The sequence below is a fragment of the Pinus tabuliformis genome, chromosome 8 (genome assembly GCF_031772625.1).
Source record: "Pinus tabuliformis cultivar Carrire ecotype Pingquan chromosome 8, CPIR1, whole genome shotgun sequence".
NCBI lineage: Eukaryota > Viridiplantae > Streptophyta > Pinopsida > Pinales > Pinaceae > Pinus > Pinus tabuliformis.
This window is the reverse complement of record NC_142294.1, coordinates 747,507,779-747,529,711: the sequence shown is the minus strand read 5'-3', so window position 1 is coordinate 747,529,711 and position 21,933 is coordinate 747,507,779. Positions and strand designations below refer to the sequence as shown.

General features: G+C 39.9%; 1 protein-coding gene across 5 annotated transcripts in view; it reads right to left on the bottom strand.

Moving 5' to 3' along the window:
- LOC149237750 (S-adenosyl-L-methionine-dependent methyltransferases superfamily protein) overlaps positions 1 to 21,933 on the bottom strand; it is a 277,949-nt gene that overhangs the window by 58,545 nt on the left and 197,471 nt on the right. The gene's annotated exons all lie outside the window — the stretch shown is intronic.

The following is a 21,933-nucleotide window of genomic DNA, read 5'->3' as shown; positions in this document are numbered from 1 at the left end:
TCCACCACCTCCTACTCTCCTTGTTGCATTAGTAACAATTGAATAATACTGAAAATAATCAAAAAGTGTAATAAAGGTCACTACTAATGTTTAAAAACTATCATTAGAATTTAAGTGTCGATAAAGCATTCCTAGTTTAAAACAATCGATAAACCAGCTACCAAACATATGCATTATGATGTATCAACCTCAATATATGTGGTGGTCTAGTTGCAGGTGTAAGGGATAATCGTTCAAATCCTCAAACGATCTCCTCAAGCGCAGGGGGAAATTCTTCTTCTATTTCCCTTGGAGTTTCAGTCATCCACCTCCAAATTTAGATATTCTACTAAACCAGCCGAATTGCTAATTTTACCCAGAAAATAGAAAAACTTCACTTACCCGGACCAAAAGAAAACAAAGCTCCAGCTTATAATTTCCCAGGTCCGAAATCTGGATAAACCCACGTATACTTTTACCACGCGACCACCGTTGGATCGCGGCCCCCGCAACCGACGATTAACCACCATTCACTTTTCCACGCAATATTCGTTGGATCTCGCTCCTCTAGTCGAACAGCCCAAATCAACTGCACTATTAACCCAGTTTGATAAAATATCGCATTCGGTTTTGGGTTAAACCTCGACGCTGATTTGCACGTGACTACCGTAGATCTAACGGTTCTGTCGATCAGACGGCTCTAGGCTTCTTTCTTAGGCTCTCTCAGCTTTTATCGGGTTTTCCTCCGTTCCGCCAAGTATTTGCCTTCGCCAAGTTTAGACTGTGTTAAACTATATTTCTTTTAAACAAATCCTGATTATCCCAATACACAGAAATAAAGATTTAATCATGATAACACAAAGTTATATTATCAACCTCGAATTCTAAAGGCCAAACTGGAAATTAACAATACACAAAGATATTTCGAAGGAATCCAAACCTCCGGGATTTAACCTTTCATGCATAAAATACACAGAGATATAGAGATATTCCAATTCTTTTACAATCTAATTCTCCATAACCAAAATCCAGCCAAATCCTCTTACAATAGTTCAAAACTTACATAAATACTTTACATCCAACAATCCAATCCTCAATCAATGGATCGAATCTATCTAATCCTAGATAAATACCTAAACTGCTTGATATTCTCCTCGAGAATCTCAACTAAGTCTGAACTACTTGGATTAATTACAAAATCCTTCAAATACCTATATTCTAGCTCAATTCCTATCTAGAAAACTTTGTAAATTGACAGCTAAAGGATCCCACTCCTTTGCTTGTAAACTTTTTTTTGGATTTTTGGAATAAAATGAAGCCTTTTGCCTTCAAGCCTCATGCTCCTACATCAGACTCCTGAGGACAAAATTCTTCATGGGCTCCTGTCCATGAGCTCTTCTACAAAACTGCCCAACTTCTGTAGCATGGTTTCTGTCACCCAGGTAGCATCAGCAATTGGTTGATCTTTCCACTTGACCAAGTACTGAAAATACTCTTGTCCCCTTGTCTTCTTAAACACTCTTTTATCCAATATCTTCTATGGTTGCAATGCCTTTGTTGTAGGTAACTATTTTACCCAATCCACCTCTTGTTCTTCCTTGTCTTCTTCTGTGTCGTGTAATGACTCTATACAAGCTTCCTTCACGAACTCCAATAACCCTAGCTTTATCAATACTTGAACCTTTTCCCCAAACCAAGACCTTTCCATCAACAAAAGCAACTCTATCCCTTTTATCTTCTAAGCAAGAAATTGAAAACAAATTCTTTTTCAAACCTGGAACATATAGTATGTCATTGAGATGCAATTTTGCTCCATTCTCCAGCTTCAAAGATGTTGATCCCAGGCCTCTAACAGCATAGCTTTTGTCGTCTCCTAATTCCACTACATGAGAAGATGGCTACTTTGATAGAGTTTGAAGTTGTTTACTTTCCCCTATCATATGCCATGATGCTGCTCCACTGTCAATGATCCATGCATTATCATCATTAAGTGATCCTGTAAGTGCAGCTAAGAACCCTTGACTTTTAACCTTGTTGAATAAGTAGTCGACAATCTTCTTGATCCATCTCCCTGTAATATTGAATTCCATTCTTATCATAGAGGGAAAAATCATTTTCTTCAAGCCAACGAAGTGATCTTCAATCTTCTTCAACCTTAGCTTTGACACCATGTTGAGAAATCAATGCTAGTAGGATTAGGGTTAGATTTCTCTTTCTTGATAATTACTTGTGAATTATGTTGGCTTCTTTTAGTTATTTGTTATATTATCTTTCATCAAGCAATTACCAAATTATATGTGCATCAAGATCACAAAAACACAAGACACAAGATGTAGGCACACTGTCAGGGCAAAACCCCTATCTAGGGAAAACCCAGTCAAAATCTCTTCCTTCAATAGTTTTTCTTGAGACTCTTTAACCTAGACACAGACCTCATCCACACCAAGCCAGCCTTTCCTTCTTCGATCCAACCTTCGGCCTAGCACCAACAACACTTCGACCCCAGCAACTTCGACTTGGCAGTTTCCGACATCAACTAGTAGCAGTAGCAGCTTTGACTATGACAAAGAGACTTCGATCTCCTAAAGTATACAACACGAGCGAGAGAGAGACATCCCCAAACTTCGATTTTGTCCTTCCCTGCTTGACCAAACTCGCACTCCTTTTAGCCTCCTTCACCTTCGCACTTTTCCCAACTCTTTCTTGGATATCGAACTTGTGAGAGAGAGTGAGTCCAAATGAATTCGATCTGCTTCAATATATAGGCTTTTGGTGAGGTTGAATTGCTTAGTTGAAGCCGACTTGGTGTGGAGGTTACATAATTCATCTTTGCCTCAAAAATAATTATTTTTATGTCGTTCGAAAGCCCAAGAAGGGTCTCATAAAATATACAATGACTCTAATGACGCATTATTAATCCTAAGAGTCCACAATGGGGAATATGAGTAATAAAAGGATGACCCAAGCATGAAACCCATGCTTTAATAAGTCATTGTAACAATAATAAAAATTCTTTTAACAAATACATTTTATGAAGACCGAACCTAGCTACATTTTTCAACATCGTTGACCGACACGTATATTTTGTAAGCTTTAGAATTTTCACAATAACCAACAAGCATACCTTTCTTACCTGAAACTTCCAACTTCGTCCTCTCTTTCTTTAGCACATGAAAGTAGACAAGGCAACCAAAGATCCTCAAGAGCTCAACTTCAGGCTTTTCACTAGTGAACACTTCTTCTGGATTCTTGTTGTTTAAGGCTCAGTGTGGATATCTATTTTGGACATAAACAACAGTGTTAGCAGCTTCTCCCCAAAGAAACATTGGTAGCTTCTAATCATGCAACATAGCTTTCACTGCTTCCATGATGGTTTTGTTCTTTCTTTCGCCACACCATTTTGTTCTAGGTTATATGGTATGGTGGTCTCTTTCCTGATTCCAGCTTCTTTATGGAAGTCAATGAAATCATTTGAAGTGAACTCTCCTCCGTTGTCAAATCTAAAGATTTTCATCTACTTTCCAAATTGTTTTTCTACCAAAGCTTTAAAGTCTTTGAACATGTTAAATGCATGACTTTTGAATTCCAAAAAGAAAATCCAACTTTTGCGGAAAAAAACATCCACAAAGATTATATAATACAAGTAGCCACCAAGAGAAGTTACAGGCATATGTCCACATAAATCAAAATGTACAAGATGAAGTACTTGACTGGTTTTGCTTTTGCTTGAAGGGAATGGTCCCTTTACATGCTTTCCACTTGCACACCCTTGGAAAACTCCATCATGATCCAATCTAATCTCCAACATTCTGAAACCATCTTTCTTACATGGGCCAATGCTTTATAGAGCAGATGAGCGAACCTTCGGTGCCAAAGTTCACATCGATGATTGTTGTCATGAATCAGTGCATGCATTGGTCTTCCGTTGGACTTTATAGAGACCTCCAAACCTCGATCCCAGATTGTTAATTTTAGGTATGTTCTATGCTTAGAGCAATTTATTTCCATTTTCACAATTAGCTCAATATATTTTCCAAATAAGCAATCGCATCATCATTAAAGTAAACTGTAGATAGAACATAAACAAAAATCTCAGAAGACAAGCCAAGACAAAAGGACACAAGATGTGGCGGAAGCTAGGGACAAACCCCAATGTGGGGAAACCCTTGATCAATTCTTCTTATATGTTCTTCAATAGTTCAGTAGAGAGAGAGAGAGAGAGATAGTACGTTTCCAACAGAAGTCAACACTTTGACTTATCTAGATAAGAGCAGAGATCATCTCTAAGAAGATGATACATGAGATCAATTGAAGACATGCTGCTTCAACTGATTCTCCAAGGTGACTCCTCACCTATCATTGTGATGCATTTCATCATCATGTTGCACCTCACCGCACTGCACCATGTTGCTTCCATCATCACTATGTTGCATCTCATCACACTTCATTAATCATGACTGTACCCATCACTGTATTGCATTACGTGCCATTGTTGCACCATGTTGCCATCCTAACCATGTTACTGTCCCAATGTTAGTAAGTTGTCCCTTGCATGCTGCTCTCCTTCGGAGACAGATGCTCCAACTGTTCCAGCAGTTCCGACAGTTCCAGTTATTCCCGGCAGTTCCGGCTGTTCCCGGCTGTTCCAGCAGTTCTGGCAGTTCCCGGCAGTTCTAGCAGTTTCCAGCTGTTCTGGCAGTTGCCGTTGTTCTCGGCAATTCCCGGCAGCTCCGTCAGTTCTAGTTGTTCCCAACAGTTCCCGGCAATTCCGGTTGTTCCCGGCAGTTCCGGCTATTCCGGTTGTTCCCATCAGTTCCATCAATTCCCAGCAGTTCCAGCAATTCTGGCTGTTCCGGCAATTCCCGGCAGTTCAAGGCAGTTCCGGCTGTTCCGGTTGTTCCAGGTAGTTCCCGACATTTCGGGCAGTTCCGGCTTCTGCCTTCTAGATTAGGACAGCATTATACCTTAGGATCTCTCCTCCTACTAAAACCCAAAAACAAGTAGAGAGGAAGAGATCCCAAGTGTGTTGAAAATGACTTGAAGGCCACCTCTATTTATACTAAAACGTTGAGCACAAGTGGGGTTTATTTGGTTGCTGGCCAACCTTGACGAATTGTCCCATAACACAAATAAATTCATATCTCCATGAATACTTATTGGAATCGGATGATCTTTAGATCAATCCTACACCTCTCGATGAGAGGGATCCAAGAAAAATATCAGCGTCCATTAATAAGATGACCCACATGGAGTTTGGCCCTAGTTGCCAATTTTAACACAAATTGAAGGCATCTCTCATGCTAGATCTCATTGGCCAAGTGAGAACTTTTCCATTTATGAAAACAACTTTCATTCCTTTATCTTCTAAAGAAGATATAGATACAAGATTCTTTTTCAGACCATGTACATAAAAAACTTCTTGAAGAGAAATAGTTTTACCTTCATCCAGATGAAAAGAAACAGAACCAAATCCCTTTATAGGATATGTAAAGTTATCTCCAAGTATGATTTTTAGATCCATCTCCCTCAACCAGATTTGAAACAACTTCTTTATAGCCAGTAAAGTGCCTTGAAGCACCACTATCAATCAACAAGCTATCACAAGAATCTGCAAGAGAGGAACTAGAAAGAGCAGAAACAAGAAAGTCCTATGAATTTGTCTCAACTGCCTTATTATCATACCTTGGGTTCCTTGAAGTCTTGGAAGAACAGTGGCTTTCTTTACGAACAGCGAGAGTTTCTCTTCTTCTATAATCAGATTTGAAGTTGTTGCTACAATTGTTGAAATTGGATCTTGTTGCTCTTTTTTTTTTAGGATAGTCACGGGCATAATGGCCATGCTTATGGTAGTTGCAACATTGAACTTCTGATACATCCTTGTTCCATATATAGTAATTGTTGTATCTGGGAGCAAGCTTTCTTTAAAAAGGATGATCTCTTCTTCCTTTCTGCTTCTTGCCTTGGATAGCCAAGGCAATAGGCTTTCCCTCTTCATTCTTAGAAATTCTTCCTCTGGAAATCATTATGGCCTCTTCTTGACTGCACTTTCCCAGGAGCTCATCAAATGTGGGAAACTTATCATTGTTGTTGATGGTAGTAATAAAAGTCTCCCAAGTAGGAGAAAGACCTCCAAGCATAATCAACACCAATTCTTTATCGGATACAATTTCCCCAGCAGTTGATCCTTGATTTTTGATATCCTCATGAAATATGCTTGAATGGTCTCTCCTCTATTCATCTTAATGTCCTTGAGTTGATTCTGTTAGGGTCCTATAATAATAGGATTCACAATTTTGAATTGGCTATGGTTAGTCTAGTAATATTGTACATACTTTTGCTTTCTGCAAAACGTTTTCCATATTAAAAAAATAATAATAAAAAAAAATGTAAAGAGGGTATGTCCTAAAAGAATAATCAATGGACAAAAAGAAAGAGAAAAGATCCAAAAAAAAAGTGAAAAAAATGAACCCCAAAAAGAGATAAAATAGATCATGAAAGTGTGCAAATTCAAATGCCACTCATTTTACTTTGCAAACAATATTGCAGTGTTGAAAATATCGATATTGGGAAAATATCGGCGAAAGTCCAGAAAATATCTTCAGCAATATCGACGAAAATATCGACAAAATATTGGCAAGCATAAAAAATGAATAATATATTCATTTTTTTTCAGATTTTTAAACATATAAAGCAATAACAACATGAAATAAACACATTGGCACATAAATATGAAGAAAGCCCTGATATATATGATGTCAAATAGAAATGATACATCAAAGGCAATACCAAATCCTGTTGATCCCTGATAATTGTCCATTCAAGGACTCAAATGTGGAGAACCAATACAAAATAACATCACATATATAAAAGTATCTCATCATCATGAGTTATATGTAGCATAACAAATAAAACTAACAGGCTAGCAGCTATCTATCTGAAATCATTGCCCTCTCCGCCTTTTACGGGAAAACATGATGGGCTGTTTGCCAGCCCTGCCCCTAGTAGTAGCAGGCCCTGACCCTGCCTCTGCACCTACTGTCAAATAATGAGTGCTAGGTATGGGGCTATGCTCTCCTATATCTATAGCAGATGGTGTTGATGCTGATGCTCCCGCAGTGTCCTCCTCCTCCTCCTCTGAGTGCTGCTGCTCCTCTGAGTCCTCCTCCTCCTCCTCCTCCTCCTCCTCTGAGTCCTCCTCCTCTTGCTGCCCCTGTTCTAATGGATCATCTGCCACTGGCTCTAACCATGAAGGTGACTCCTCCAAGATGAGCTCCTCAGACTCCACACTCCACTGAGATAATACATCATATTGTCTAAGGAAATGGCATCTGGATCCATTGGTGATTCTATTTGCCTCACTCGATGTCGGATGTTATAATGCACATACACCAAATCGTTGAGGCGTGCAAACTCCAACCTGTAAGAGTGTCAAAAAAAAGTAATGAATCTTGACTCGACTCTTGACACTTGAACGTCATAAACTAAAAATTAAAAATTACAATAAGTGTAATTTCCCAACTGAAGGCTAGAGCTCAAAATTATACCTGTTGCGCTTTTTTGCATGTATTTTCTCAAATACACTCTAATTGCGCTCACACCCTAAAGAGCTACATGTTTGACTCAAGATTCGTATGGCCAATTTCTACAAATTTGGTGCCCTTGCACCATAGCTTCACCACCAAATATCTACAACAAAATAATGAAATAAAAAATTCAAAAACTTAAAACATAATTAAACTTTCAAATAAAAGTTACATAATTGAATTTAAAAAAAATAGAATTATAAGTAAGGAAATTCTAAATTGAGAATTATAATTTCTAATGTGTGATGACTTGTCACTTGCATGGCATGAAGAGGGTCCTTTCCCTAATAGCATCATCAAAGCCAAATAGGCCAACACAATCCTGATAAGACTGTATCTCGTGATTGATTTTGCTACGAAGCTCAGGATCAGGTACCATCCTCTGAATACAGGAATGGAGCCCTTCCATCACCTCGCCATCAAAATCAAAGCCGCATTTGTATGAAAATGCGGGGTTGAGGAAGAGTGTTGCTGTATGAATGGGTCGATGAAGCATCCCTGTCCACTAACTATCAATCACATCCCATAACATCATCTGCCGATCAAGGCCAACAGAACCCTTGTCTGCATAATAAGAACAAATGGCCTCCTTGGCCCTATCCATGCCCTCATACAAATAAGCCATTGCAGGCTTCTCCCCATCCACCAATCTGAGAACCTTTACTATAGGTTCACTAACTACGCATGCTTCTTCTACTCCACGCCAAAACGTCTCAGAGTACACCATTTTTGCAATGGCTTTCCCGTCCTGTCTCCTGTTGTATCTACAATTACACCAATCATCAAACACAAACATTTGCTTCAACTCGAACTGACATCGAAGCAAAGACTGAAGAGTAATAAAGTTTGTGGCAAAACGTGTGATTGCAGGATGCCGCAACTCCTTGTTTCTAGTGAACCTCCTCATGAGGCTAAGAACAAAAGCATGGTTATAAATAAACTTGGGGACGCTCCTAGCCATATCAACTGCCTCCTTGATGAAGGAGAGTTTCCCCATATCCTCAAGTAACAAATCGAGACAATGTGCTGCACACAGAGTCCAGAACAATGTGTGATGCCTCTCCATAAGCATCTTGCCGGCAGACACATAATTAGCTGCATTGTCTGTTATGACTTGCACCACATTCTGCACACCAATCTCCCGAATGAACCCATCTAACAACTCACATATCGTTGTTGCATCTTTGATATGTTCTGATGCATCCAACGATTTAATAAACATGGTACCTTTAGGACAATGTACCAAGAAATTTAGAAGGGTCCTACCCTTCCTATCTGTCCAACCATCAGACATCACTGTGCATCCAGTAACTTCCCATGTCTCTTTCAACTCCGCCAATCTAGAGTTGATGTCCTACTTTTCTGCTTGAAGAATTGGCCCTCGCAACTCCTCATATGTGGCACTTTTGTACCCTGGGCCCACAACAGCAATAGCATCACACATTGGCTGCCAAAATGGATTGGTTTTGGTGATGCTGAGAGGTAAGTCGCTCCAGAAAATACACCTCCCCATGACTCTATCTGCTTCTTGCTTCTCCTTTTTTTTAACAAGAGATTTTATGCCAGGTTGTGCTCCAGGTCTTGTTTGTGGAACAAAAAATTATGACCTCGCACTAGCAGTAGCAAGTGATGATGTGCCAATTCCAGCTGTGGCGCCCCTCCCACTACCCTCAACATCAAAATCAGGAGAAGATATCCCAAAAGATCTACCTGCACGTTCAGCTTTGTTTCTTTCTGCCTCTTCCTTCTTTCTGTCTTTTTCATTAATTGCCTCAAGAGCTTTTTGTATAAGCTCTGGACTAGAAACTATACAAATCCCAACATCATGTCCACTGAGTCTAGCAAGATGGTATTTCAGTCGTGTAACCCCACCTGTCATCCTGGTCCCACACAATTTGCATGTAAGATATGCACGATTTGTCCCACCATTAGGGTTCCCATACTCCCAAAATGGGTCCAAGGCTTTTGGCATATTTGTATTTTGTAGTGGGCTAACTCAAACCTAGGGCACCAAAAAAAAATTGGAATTAGTAACTTAATAAGTAATAACCACATCATTTTACAAAACAATTTTTTTGCTACATTATTTGCAATTTTGCAATGTGAATTGAAAATTGAAAATTCAATGAAAAACCATAAATGACAATAAGAGGGTGTATTTGAAAGTTTAAAAAAAAAAATGCAGTTTGCTCTCGAATATCAGAGAAATCTTTAAGGGAAACACCAAGTAGATAATCATGGCTACATGAATAAACAACACTGTCAATAAGAGGAGGAATACATTTCACTTCGAAGACATTATACAACATTCAATATCAAGCACGTCACTTCATAAATTCATACATAGAAATAGGCAAACGGTAAACCTACCTTACTGTTCACATTGCATAATAAGAAACTAATTTCTAAGGTGAAGAAATTTTATAGAGATGAACCCCTAATAGATAATAAAATTAATAAATAGCCTCTGCAACTATGGACTCAAAAAAAATGGAGTTTCCTCTCCAAATATGGAGAAAACTTGAAAACTTAAAAACTTAAAACCCTTGCATTTGCTCATGGGCATGAAAATCTTTTCAAATGGAAAAAAAAAATCAAGCAAAATGATTGTAGGCAAATAGGCAAGCAAGAACAATCCTAAAACTAACAAAAAATTCATTAAAATAGGGGTTTATTTGAACATACCTGTTAATGGAAGAAATGAAATTGTCTCACTGTTCTTGAAGCTTAGATCAATGAAATCTTCATTGTTGGTAGTGATAATAGCTATGGAACGTTCAAACACTCCTTGGCAGCAAGCACATAGCTCTCCCCTTCCTTCTCTGGCAATCAGAAATGAAAATTATTCATAAAAAACCAAAATCCAAATTTTATAACCCGCGCGGATATTTTCTACTGTCTCCCGGCGATAAATTGCATCATCGCGCAATATTTTGCCGAAATATCGTTGAATTTTTCTCGGCGATATTATCAACACTGCAATATTGTGTGCAGCTTGTCAAAAATGCCACAATCCATGATGGTCAAATAACTTAATCTTGACCCATTCATGCTTTAAACTTCATGTTGATAGATAGAGAGTAAAGATCTAGCCAAACTGTTTAATCTTGGCAGATCAGTAGTTAGGTAGAGAATAATAATGAGCTCATCAGTTTAATCTAAGTCAGTGGAAGATATAAGGTTAGAATTAGATAGTTTTTTTATCAAAAGAAAAGGAAATAAAGGGTCAGCAAGCTCAAATGCACCCAATGAATGAAGAGAAAAGGCTAGGGTAAATAAAGGGTAGGTAGAAGAAATGTTGCAAATGCAAAAGGTTGCTAAGTCAAAAGCACATTCATCATGCTTAATCCTATGTTTCATGTGCAGGAGGAATTGTGAAAGAGAAAGGACATTCACTAAAAGCTTATTTACTAATTTCCCCTCATTTCATTTCACCACCACATACTTATTTGCTAATTTCCCCTCATTATCCCTTCATTACTTGTAAAAACCCTTTCCCTCCATTTTCACCTTTTATCCCTTTGTTTCACACATTTCCCTACACCTTACCCTTCAAAAATCATTCCCCCTTCCCAAAACCCCTTTTCCCTAGTGTGAAACACATTTCCATCACACATAATACTTTACCCCCTATTAATTTCCCTTTTCCCCTTAAAAGCCTACAAAAACCCTTTATTCTAAGTTTTTCCTGAAGTCCCACTTTATAAATCCCCCACATTATAATTTCCCAACACCCTTTTTAACCCACCAACCCTTGGTGCAATTAAATAACCCTGCCACATAAACCATGGTCCCCACCTCTTATTAACCTGCTGCTTATATTTAATTCCCAACATTATTTTGTTAATTAATTACAATTCTTTGTAATTAAACCCCGGGCCCCGCCAACCACTTTCTCGACTCCGTCCGTGCAACTTCACTGCGCGATATCCCTCCGATCTCCCACCCCAGATCCAACGATGCACAACCATATCACGCGGATTCATCGTCTGACTGTTAACAGCCCGAGAGCACGCAAGATTCGCGGTTTTGGCCGAGCGCTGTTTGGCTACGTGGCGGCACCAGGTTATATCGCGTGCTCGCGAAAAATACCGCCCGCCATCCAAAAGCAGTGTGATATCACACAAAACCACCTCCCCGCCTAAAACCAAAACTGCCCACTGTTCATTCAATAATACTCGCGCCAAAATCTAACCGTTATTGGTTAAAAGGCCGAAAAAGCCCCAATTTTCTCTTTTCGCTCATTTTCACTATAAACCTCTGCTAAACCAATTCTGACACCCTGAACCTCTGAGCAACCAATTTAGCCACCTTTTGCCACCTGAAGACACTGCAAACACCAAATTGAAGCAGCAAACAGCCAGTTCAAGCCTCAGTACCCTCTACAACTACCACAAAACCCTGTTTGCGCACCAAACTGTCAAATTTCCAGGTATTCTTGATATAACCAGAACGGCCCTGTAATTTGAAGTTATACACAGTAATTATCCAAGGTTAATTAATTAAATTAATTAAAAAACCTTCCTGAACTGAAGAAAAGCCCACTGTGCAACCAAACCCCTTTTTACAGATTGAAATTACCCTCCCACTATTCCAGACCTTCTGACCTCACTCCTGAAGCCATAAAAAGAGTAATTCAGTTCAATATACCAAATTATGGCTTCCCAAACTTCTCTGGATGTAAGACCCCTGCAAACCCCTCACCTGGACATTGACCACCTTCCATTAGCCGATAGAGAATTTCAAATCAAGGACACTGCTTCCCCTGCCTACCTACTGAAACTCCACTGCTGGAGTAAAGACAAGTTTTTGAACCAGAATGATGACATTCACCTATGGGAGTCCAATTTGCCCAAGTACTTGTTCCTAGAAGTACACCTATTCCTAGAAATCATCCACTTCTGCCAAGCTTGTTATGTTCCCAATCAAAGAGCCATAGTCACCCCTGACCAACAGGTTTTATTCACTATTACAGCAGAATCAATAAATCAAATGTTGTTGATCCAGCCAAGGCCCAAATGAGACCCCATTTTCCATTGAAGGCTTACTTGAACTCTACATCAAGCTAGACCTTCCCAAGAAAGCTCAAATTTTTCAAACCTTCATCATAGAGGAGTCTCATACTCCTATAGATAGTCCTCCATATGCTACCACCATTTTCTTTGAGAGAGGCAGACAAATTATTACCATGCTCTCTTGCATACTAGGGTACACCACTGATGAACATGTGGATGAGGTTGTTCTTGCTTTCCTTTCTATCTTTTGCCCAAGAAAGCCTCCTACTACAATTTACAACTATGCTCAGTTCATAGCAGACAGAATCCATGAATAGTTCATCAGACTACCAAATGAGAGAGTCTTCAAATATTCATTAGTGTTATTTCATATGTTCTTGTACTTTCAGTCAAACAAATTTCCAGTCAGCATTCAGAAGTTAGACACCAAAGGCAATCCAAGATCTGTCATCTATTGGACACCATTGATCCAAAGATACTCCACTATTTTTTCCTATAAAGAGTTCATTGACTCATTTGTTCATCCAGTTATAAATATGCTAACCAATAGCTATCAGCCCAGGATCAGTCAGGAGATTAAGAGAGTTTTATTGTTGGCAATGAATAGTAGAGTGGGAGACTAGTATCTATACCAGGACCACACAGAAATCAGGATATATGGATGCCAACTTACTCCCTACAAGCTGCCCAAATACCTCCCCATGAGGATATTTGCATTAGAGTACTTTAGGCAGATTATAAACTCTGATGAAGTTAATTTCCTGTCAGCTAGGAAGTAGGCCCAATTTAAGATGAAAATCAATTGGGCCCCTTTATTTGTAATAATAGAGAAGTTAGACCAGAGGCAGATAAAATTTTACAGCAGACAAATTTCAAGAGCAGTTCTATGTGGCAATATGACCCTCATGGAGTCATAAATAAACTAAGGCTCAAAGTCAAATTAAGTCCTTTCATACATGATCCTAGGCCAAACATTGAGAGATTTGCCAACCAGTCAGAATGGTTGGAAAACACTTTGATAGATGTGGAGAATACTGTAGTAGATGTGGAGAATACTTTGATAGATGTGGAAAAGCATATTGATACTAGTTCCTTTCTACAGGTTCCAACCCTAGAAGAACAGATGAATATTCCTCCTATTTTGCAGACTCCAACCAATGAAGACAGAAATGCAAAAAGAACCAGGGAAGAAGGTTCTAGCTCAGCAATGGACACTACAGATGACCAATTTGAGATCAGTTACAGGAAGAGGCCCAAGCTTAATCCTATAACTGAACAAGAAGACACCATTGACACAGTGGAAATCACTGACACTGAAACAATGGTTGGAAGGAATAAAGGCCCAGCAGCTTCAGAAGAAACACACCAGCCTTCTACTTCAAACACTCAACTTATTGAGAAACAGCTTAGCATTGAAGTCTCTTCATCTAGCAAGCCTGTGGATAAAGAGAAATATATTAAAGAGAAATACAAGGAAATTAAGTTGAGGAATGAGGCATTGAAGGCTGAGACTTATGCCCAGTACTTCAAACAAACACCTGCCAATCAAAATAGACTAATGTCAGCCTTTGACATTAAAACAGGTAAAATGCAAATGACATTCATGCAACCTACAGTCCAATAGCCAAGATCATCAGCAGACTACAAGAAAACAGATTTTGAAGTTTTGGCTAGGGATGTTCACCCTATTGACCAAATTGAGTTCCATAAGCAGGCAGGTGAGATGATCTATTCCACCATGACAAATAAAGAAATAACTGTGCATATCACAACACAGTATAAACTAGAAAAGGCATCCTCACAGGCCAAGGACAACAGAATCAAGTCACTGGAAGACTTGGTGATTGAGCTTGGGTATAATCCCAATGATGTCAAAGCTGCAGAGAAATTGATAAAGAAGAAGAATGAGGATATTGTTGCTTTAAAGAAACAATTAAAGTTGCCTCATTCAGAGCATCCACAGACCAAGGAGGTCTTAGAGAGCCAAACCCAGCAAGAGGAGATGATGGATCTCATTCTCCAATTAAATGATCAATTAAAAGAAATGGAGGAGTTGGACAATTTGATACAGTTAAAACAGGCCATCCTTGAGACAGCCACTGCCACTACCATTCCAATAGTCACTATAGCAGTACCATCAACCTTGGCAGCTTCATTGGCTCCCACAGCTCCACTGGCTATAGCACTTCCAGCTGCAACAGCATCTACATCAGCAACAGGTTCAACAACAGCAGCAGCTCAGCCAAGTGATGAGGCAAGCAAATTGGTCAAAGCAATGGAGGACATGTCCATTCAGACCACAGAGATAAATAAACTAAAAGAACAAATAACAAGTCTGGAGGACGAAAAGAAACTGGCACAGATAATGCACAAGAATGAAGTTTAGAAATCAACCAGGTTAACTGAAAGAATGAAGAATTTGGAGAAAGAGCTAACATTGAAGGAGCCACTTGCCCAAGCTAAAGAACAGCTATGGGCCAATATCATTGACTCTGTCAATGATATTTGGCCATCTATACAAGTCATCTTTGAACAAAATGATTTAGTCAAAGAGGCTACAGAAGCAATTTAGAGAGTTAAGGTTGAACTTGGAGACATGCCAGAAGAAGCCACCAGATTAATCCACTTCCTTAACTCTAAAAACAAATATGAATTGCAGGAGCTGGACATAGCTGACAGGATTGGCACCATACTAGAGGTGAAAAAAGTGCTCACCAAGAGGAATTTAATGATGAACCTTGAGGACAAATGCCAAACCATGCAGCTGGCTATAGACAGGTTCATGGTTAAGTTTGATGCTTTAAGGCAGAAAGGTCTGCCAAATCCCTTGGTGATAAATGACAGATTAATGCCTCATGAGGACTACAACAGGAAGATCAGAGAAGTGGCAAGAGATCAAGCCAATAATTCATCCATGAAAGGGATGCCTACAGGAAAGGTTTTGTACCAGACATTTGAGAACCTGTTTTACCTCCAGCATGAGGTAAAACACCTTTTTGTGAACAGGCCCACCTTTGCTAAGTACACAGAAGCAGATGAAATCTACAGAAAAATGGTAAATATCAAATTACCAGATGCAGAGACATGGGAAAAGTTAAATGACTTACTGTAAAAATGCACAGTAAAAGTAAAAACAGAGCAGTAAAAGAAAAGCAAAAGGCCAGCTCAGATGAAAGAGTATCAGTTGAAATGGCAAAGTAAAAGAACAATCAGCGTGGAAGACCAACAGCAAAGGAGAATAAACAGCAAAAGATCAAAGAATAAGATAGCAGAGCCAAATAAACAGGGACAACTTACATCAGTTGAACATTTGTCTCTATCTTCTTGCATGAAGATATTTCTTTTTCCTAGAATAATTCCCAAGACAGTTTGGGATATTTTGTAAACTATTTTTGTATAAATACTTCATAATTCGAAGTATAGAGTGTGGATTGCTAGACATTTCTATAGTTGTATTAATCTGAAACCTAAGGGTTCATTGTACCATTTTTTCAAGTCAGCAGACTGGACTGAGTAATAAAGAGATTGCATTACAGGATTCATGTGTTGAGCTACTTCAGTGAAGTATTTTCTTTTGTCAAATTGTTATTTTCTTATGTATTTCACAAACTTGCATGTTATCTAAATTGAATGAATTGATTGGAATTATATTACAGAATTTGTTTAAGTACACTCTATCTTGAACAGTTAATCATTTTAATGTTTTCTTCTGATATCCGGATATGAGAATCCTTAATTGCTCTCCCATCCCGGTTGACCTCTTTCACTTCCTTAATTATCCAGTGTAAGGAACCCTTATTTTCTCCTTGAATCCGATTGAAATCAACTTCACCATCCAGCCTTAAGGTCTAAATTTATTCAGCTACCTTGCACTGTAAACACTATATTTAGAACTTGATCCAATCTTGTTTGCTTGACATTTGACCCCATAGCCCAATGGTAAAAGACATCCCTCTATCCATTTAAATCAGTGATTCCACCACCAAATCAAAATCAAAACCCAAGTACAATCATAACTAGCCTAAAATCAATTAACTAGACAAAGTTAAATGATAAAGAGAGAGCACTCTCTGAGCATTAGGAAGGCTAGATCCTAATATCCAAAGTAGGTTTGTGGTTACCTCTATAATTTCTTTCATAACAACTCTAGAGAAATTTTGGAGTGATAACAGATTCTTCAAAGCAAGGATTTGACACGAGTTGTTTACTCGATACATTCCAATCAGAGTATCATACATTTACTTAGATTTCTTCAAATTGGAGACATAGGTGATGAGATGGTCTCCAAGAGAATCAAGGATAACTTTTTTAGCCTTGACTTCTTATTTCTTGTATCTAACCTTAATAGCAGCATTCGAATTTTTTGGTGGTTTTGCTACCTCACCTTCAACATATTCCAGTACATCATGTTCCTCAAGAGTAATATCCAATCTTTCCTTCCATGGACCAAAATTCGAAGCATCATTCAGCTTCTCTTCATTCTTGAAGTAAGAAGAAGACATCTTGATCTAGTCAAACAGATTTCAGCAGCAAGGAGCAGCAAATGATATTTCAGCAGTAAATAGGAGCAGCAAGTGATATTTCAGCAGTAAATAGAAAGATGACAACTCTTATCTTCTTGGGCTTGTCTTTACCAAATCTCTGATACCATGTTAAAATTGTGATGTTTTATGTAACAATTACTTATTCCAAAACTTCTTTTGTTGTTGCAATATTAGTTAAGCAATTGTAGATAGAACATAAACCAAATGCACAATTGAAGACAGCCAAGAACAAGATAAGACACGAAGAATTTAGGTCCAATGACCAAGGCAAAACCTACAAGGGGAAACCCAACCAGATTCTTCTTCTATTAAATATCAATTGTTCAGCAGAGATACAAAGTACAATGAGAGATCAAGAGAATGAGTAAGTTCACCCAAATCTGAACAAGTTGTAACATGAAGATCACTAGTAGCAGCAGTTGATGCAAACACTGAATCAACCTTCAAGTTCTGCTCTTACTCTCCAAGTCTCTCTCTCACACAATCTTCTTCAAGTCTCTCCAACTCTCTCTCTCAAGTTCGAATCCTTCTTTCACAATGCACAAGTAGTGAGAATCAGAAGATATGAGATACATTTAGGAGGAACAACAAATTTTGGTTATAAAGACAGAGCAATAAGCATGCCTTCAGGAGGAGTTACATATGCCATTTAGGGAGGTACACATGCCTTTGTAACTCATGCCATTAAGGAGGTACGCATGCCTTTGTAACTCATGCCATTAAGGAGGTGTAAGAGGAATCTTTTATGACATGATTTTATTGTGAGTAAGAGGAATATGCCATGTCTTAATGAGTGTGTAAGAGAGAGAGTAATGTTTGCATTAATGAAAGCATAAGAGAATCTTTTATGACAAGACTTTAATGAGAGTGAAATGTATCCATTAAGAGAGAGAGAGAGAGAGTTACGATGTGCTATGTGAGACATAGAGGTACGAAGTGATTAAGTGATGAAGGTAAGGTGACTTGAAGTTCCTTTTAATAATCGTAGTATCATAAGGGTAATGATAATATTGATGATTAAGTAAAAAATTGAACTATTAAGATTGATTAATGATAAGTTAAGTGATTTTCCAACATCTATACTTGATTACCAATTGATGCAAGGTGATTTACTATTTTTGGAAAGTCATGCTTGAGATGCTAGACATGACTTTCTAATTTTAGAAAATCACTCCAGAATAATCAAAAATAAAATTTTATTTTAGGAAATTCATACATTGTTGGAATTTCTAAGTCTGACACGTTAGAAACCCTTCATGCACTTTACTGATTTATTCCTACCTACTTGTTTTGTTAATTAACAAGTTATTTACCATGTAAATACTGGAAATAAATACAAGTACATGCTCAACATATTACAAATCATCAACTGAAGGAAACAGAAACAAGCACACAAGTGACACCGTTGTTTTTGGACTAATGTCCCCGGAAAAACCCAATGCGGGAAAACCGATGCAGCTATCTGAGGGTTTGATTTATTAAGCAATTTCAAAATACAATCTGGGTGCCAAATCCAGCTCACCCAACAAAGAAAAATCTCGGCAATAGTACCTCTCTACTTGGAAGCAAATATTCTCGCTGAAACCCCGGATAAACACTCCGGCAGCTCCACAGCTCCAATCTGCCCCATGAAACCCCAGCGTCAGCCTCTCTCTGGCCCAGTGTTAGCCCAGCGTCACTCTGGCTTTGCCTGTGTCAGCCTCTAGAGGCACTGCGTCAACCCTCTGTGTCACCCATGCTGGCCCTCTGAGGCACTATGCAGTTCCTGGCTGCCTCTGCGTGAACCCTGGTTGGCTCTGTGTGAACCCTTGGCTGCTTCTGCGTCCCTCTCTTCAGCTACTGCGTTGATCCTCCCAGTGCTATCTCTGCCTCTCTGCTTCTGTATTCACTGCCCCTCAGCTGCAACTATGATCACTCTCTCAACTTTCTCAGCAAACCCAGTCCCAGAAAGTCGAAATCTTGATCAACTCGGTGTGTTCTCCAAGTGACCCTCAAGCCTCCTCTTATACTTTTCTCGTTGACAATTCAACGGCCGAGATTAAGTCCCTAATCAACAGCTAAGATTAACTCTGGCTTGATCCTTGACTTTTGGACTCTTCTAACACAGTTTTATATTAATTCACATTAATATTTTATTTTCACTAAGTTTAGACTTAAGTACTCCATTAAAAATATTGATTATTTTAATATCTCTCAAACTGTTTAGAATCTGCCCAAACCATTTCTGGGTATTGGAGATCTCATGTGCCTTAGCCTCTCTACCAATTTTCGTAGCTAGAGCACATTCGATGTTACCCCAAATCAACACTCCCTCTTAGCGAGGACTGTGCTCTAGTAATACTCCTCACTGAGCATCACTCTAATCATCCGGCATCGATCCCTGTGTTGATGCTAGGCTTGTTTCCCAACATCCTCTGCACTGTTGCATCCTGTACTGCTACCCATGGCCCTGCCACTGCCACTACTGCATTCGTACTGCAACTCCCTCTGCATCTGTGCTACTACCCATGGCCCTGCCACTGCCACTGTTGCATCTGCATTGCAACCCCTCTCATCATGTTGCATCGTGCTGCCCATAGCACTACCACTGCTAACTGCTACACTGCAACCCAATTACTGAGAAGTAAGTCACTGATCTCCCAACTCTAACATCTCCGTCAGGCTAGAAACACTCATTATGTTGAAGATCCCTCTGTCACTGACAAGTGCTCCCTCTCTGACCTCTGCATTGTTGCAACAACTACATGCATCTCACACCGTTGCACACCTCTATGTGCCATCCTGCACTGGTGCAACACTCTCGTGCCTCTTGCACTGTTGCAGCCTACTAGCCTCACATTGTCCTGGGAATCCTACACTGTAGCTCCCTCTGTCGCTCCATCCACATCTGTCTCTACTGACATCGCCAGTACTGCAACTCCTCTTCGGGAACAGCAAGGTCTAATCCAAGAGGCTGGGTACCTCGAGGATCCTGCCCCTCATCGCCTGTAGTCCTCCTGACTACAGCTCGATGTCTCCCCACTTCTTCTGAAGTGGCACATGAGCACTCATGGCACAATCATCGTCTGTCTCCACTTCCTTCTCTGCCCTTGCTGGCGCTACCTTGGTCTCAGAGGCCTCTCCCTTACTCTTCTTCCTTGGACATTGGTCACATAATGACCTAGCTCCCCACAGTGGAAGCATTTGACCTTGGAGAGGTCCTTCTTTCGTTTCTCCTGCTTTCCCTTAGATGTTAGGGCAGCAGCATCCTCCTCCTCCTTCTTGATTCTGATCCTCTTACTGCTACTTCCCACCTTTCTCAGCCTTCTGATCTCTTCTTGGCGAAGAGCAGCCCACATTTCCTCCCAATCTGGAAGGGTCGCCTTGCCCAGTATACTCTGGACAAACACCTCCCAGTCTTCTGAGACTGCGTTCAGGGTTGTTCTCACCATCAATTCTGGATCCGGCATTGCCAGTATGGAAGTCAGTTGATCCCAGATCTACTTCAATCAACCGAGGAATGGGTCGATCTGTTCTCCCTTCTTCATCTAGTATGATTGCAGCTAATTTTCTATTAGCATCTTCCTCTGCACGGAAGTATGCTAATACAACTTGATCAGGGCCTCCCACATCTCCTGTGTCGTGTTCTTCTCGGCAATATGTGGTACTATATGATCACTGACCCCGTCAAGGATGATACTCTTAGCCCTAGCCATTATATCCTCATACCTGTCGTTATCAGCCGGATCAACTGGGATAGCTATCGTCCTCAAGGCGAAGTGCTTGACATGATTCCTGTCTAGTACGCATAAGATTCTGCCCTTCCAGACTATGAAGTTTGAGGCTCCGTCTAGTCTGTCCTGGTCTCTTACTCTATGGACTGCCATTTCGTTGCTCCTCTACTTCCCTCCTGGAAGTTCTTGGTGTGACTCCCTTTGAGCCTCGATTTCCCTCCCGGAAATCCTTCTGCCAATGTCGAAATGCCCCTCTCCAATCGTTTGTGCAACTGCAACATTGATCCGGATTCCTTGGCTAGAAATCCGCCTCGGCAGCAACTTCGTCTACCTTGGCCTTGCCCTGTTAGGTATTGTTCTGACTACAGTACCTCACCAGCTCAACTCTGCAACTTACCCACAGCCTCCTAAACCCCAACAAACTGAAGGTTAGAGCTCCTAGGCTCTGCACAATCCCAGCACCGGCAAATCAGCTTCCTCAGCCAACTACATCAGCCCTCTTGGCCTTTGCGTGAGCCTGCCTTTGCCTCCCTCAACCTCTGCGCTGCCTCTTCCTCGCTCAATCTTGATGACGCAGGTACTGCATCACCCTTTCCTTGCTGCTACTCTACTAGGAACAACTTTTGTCACTCGAGACCGCTGTTTTCTACTACTCCTACTCTGTTTGGCTGAAGTCCTCAATTCTCCTGTGATCTGCAACCACGCTCTGATACCATGTTAGAATTTATAAGTCTGACACGTTAGAAACCCTTCATGCACTTTATTTATTTATTCCTACCTACTTGTTCTGTTAATTAACAAGTTATTTACCATGTAAATACTGGAAATTTATACAAGTACATGCTCAACACATTACAGATCATCCACTGAAGTAAACAGAAACAAGCACACAAGTGACACTGTTATTTCTGGACTAATGTCTCCGGAGAAACAGAATGCGAGGAAACCGGTGCAGCTATCTAAGGGTTTGATTTATTAAGCAGTTTCAGAATACAATCTGGGTGCCAAATCCAACTCACCCAACAAAGAAAAATCTTGGCAGTAGTACCTCTCTACTCGGAAGCAGATATTCCGGCTGAAACCCCGGATAAACACTCCG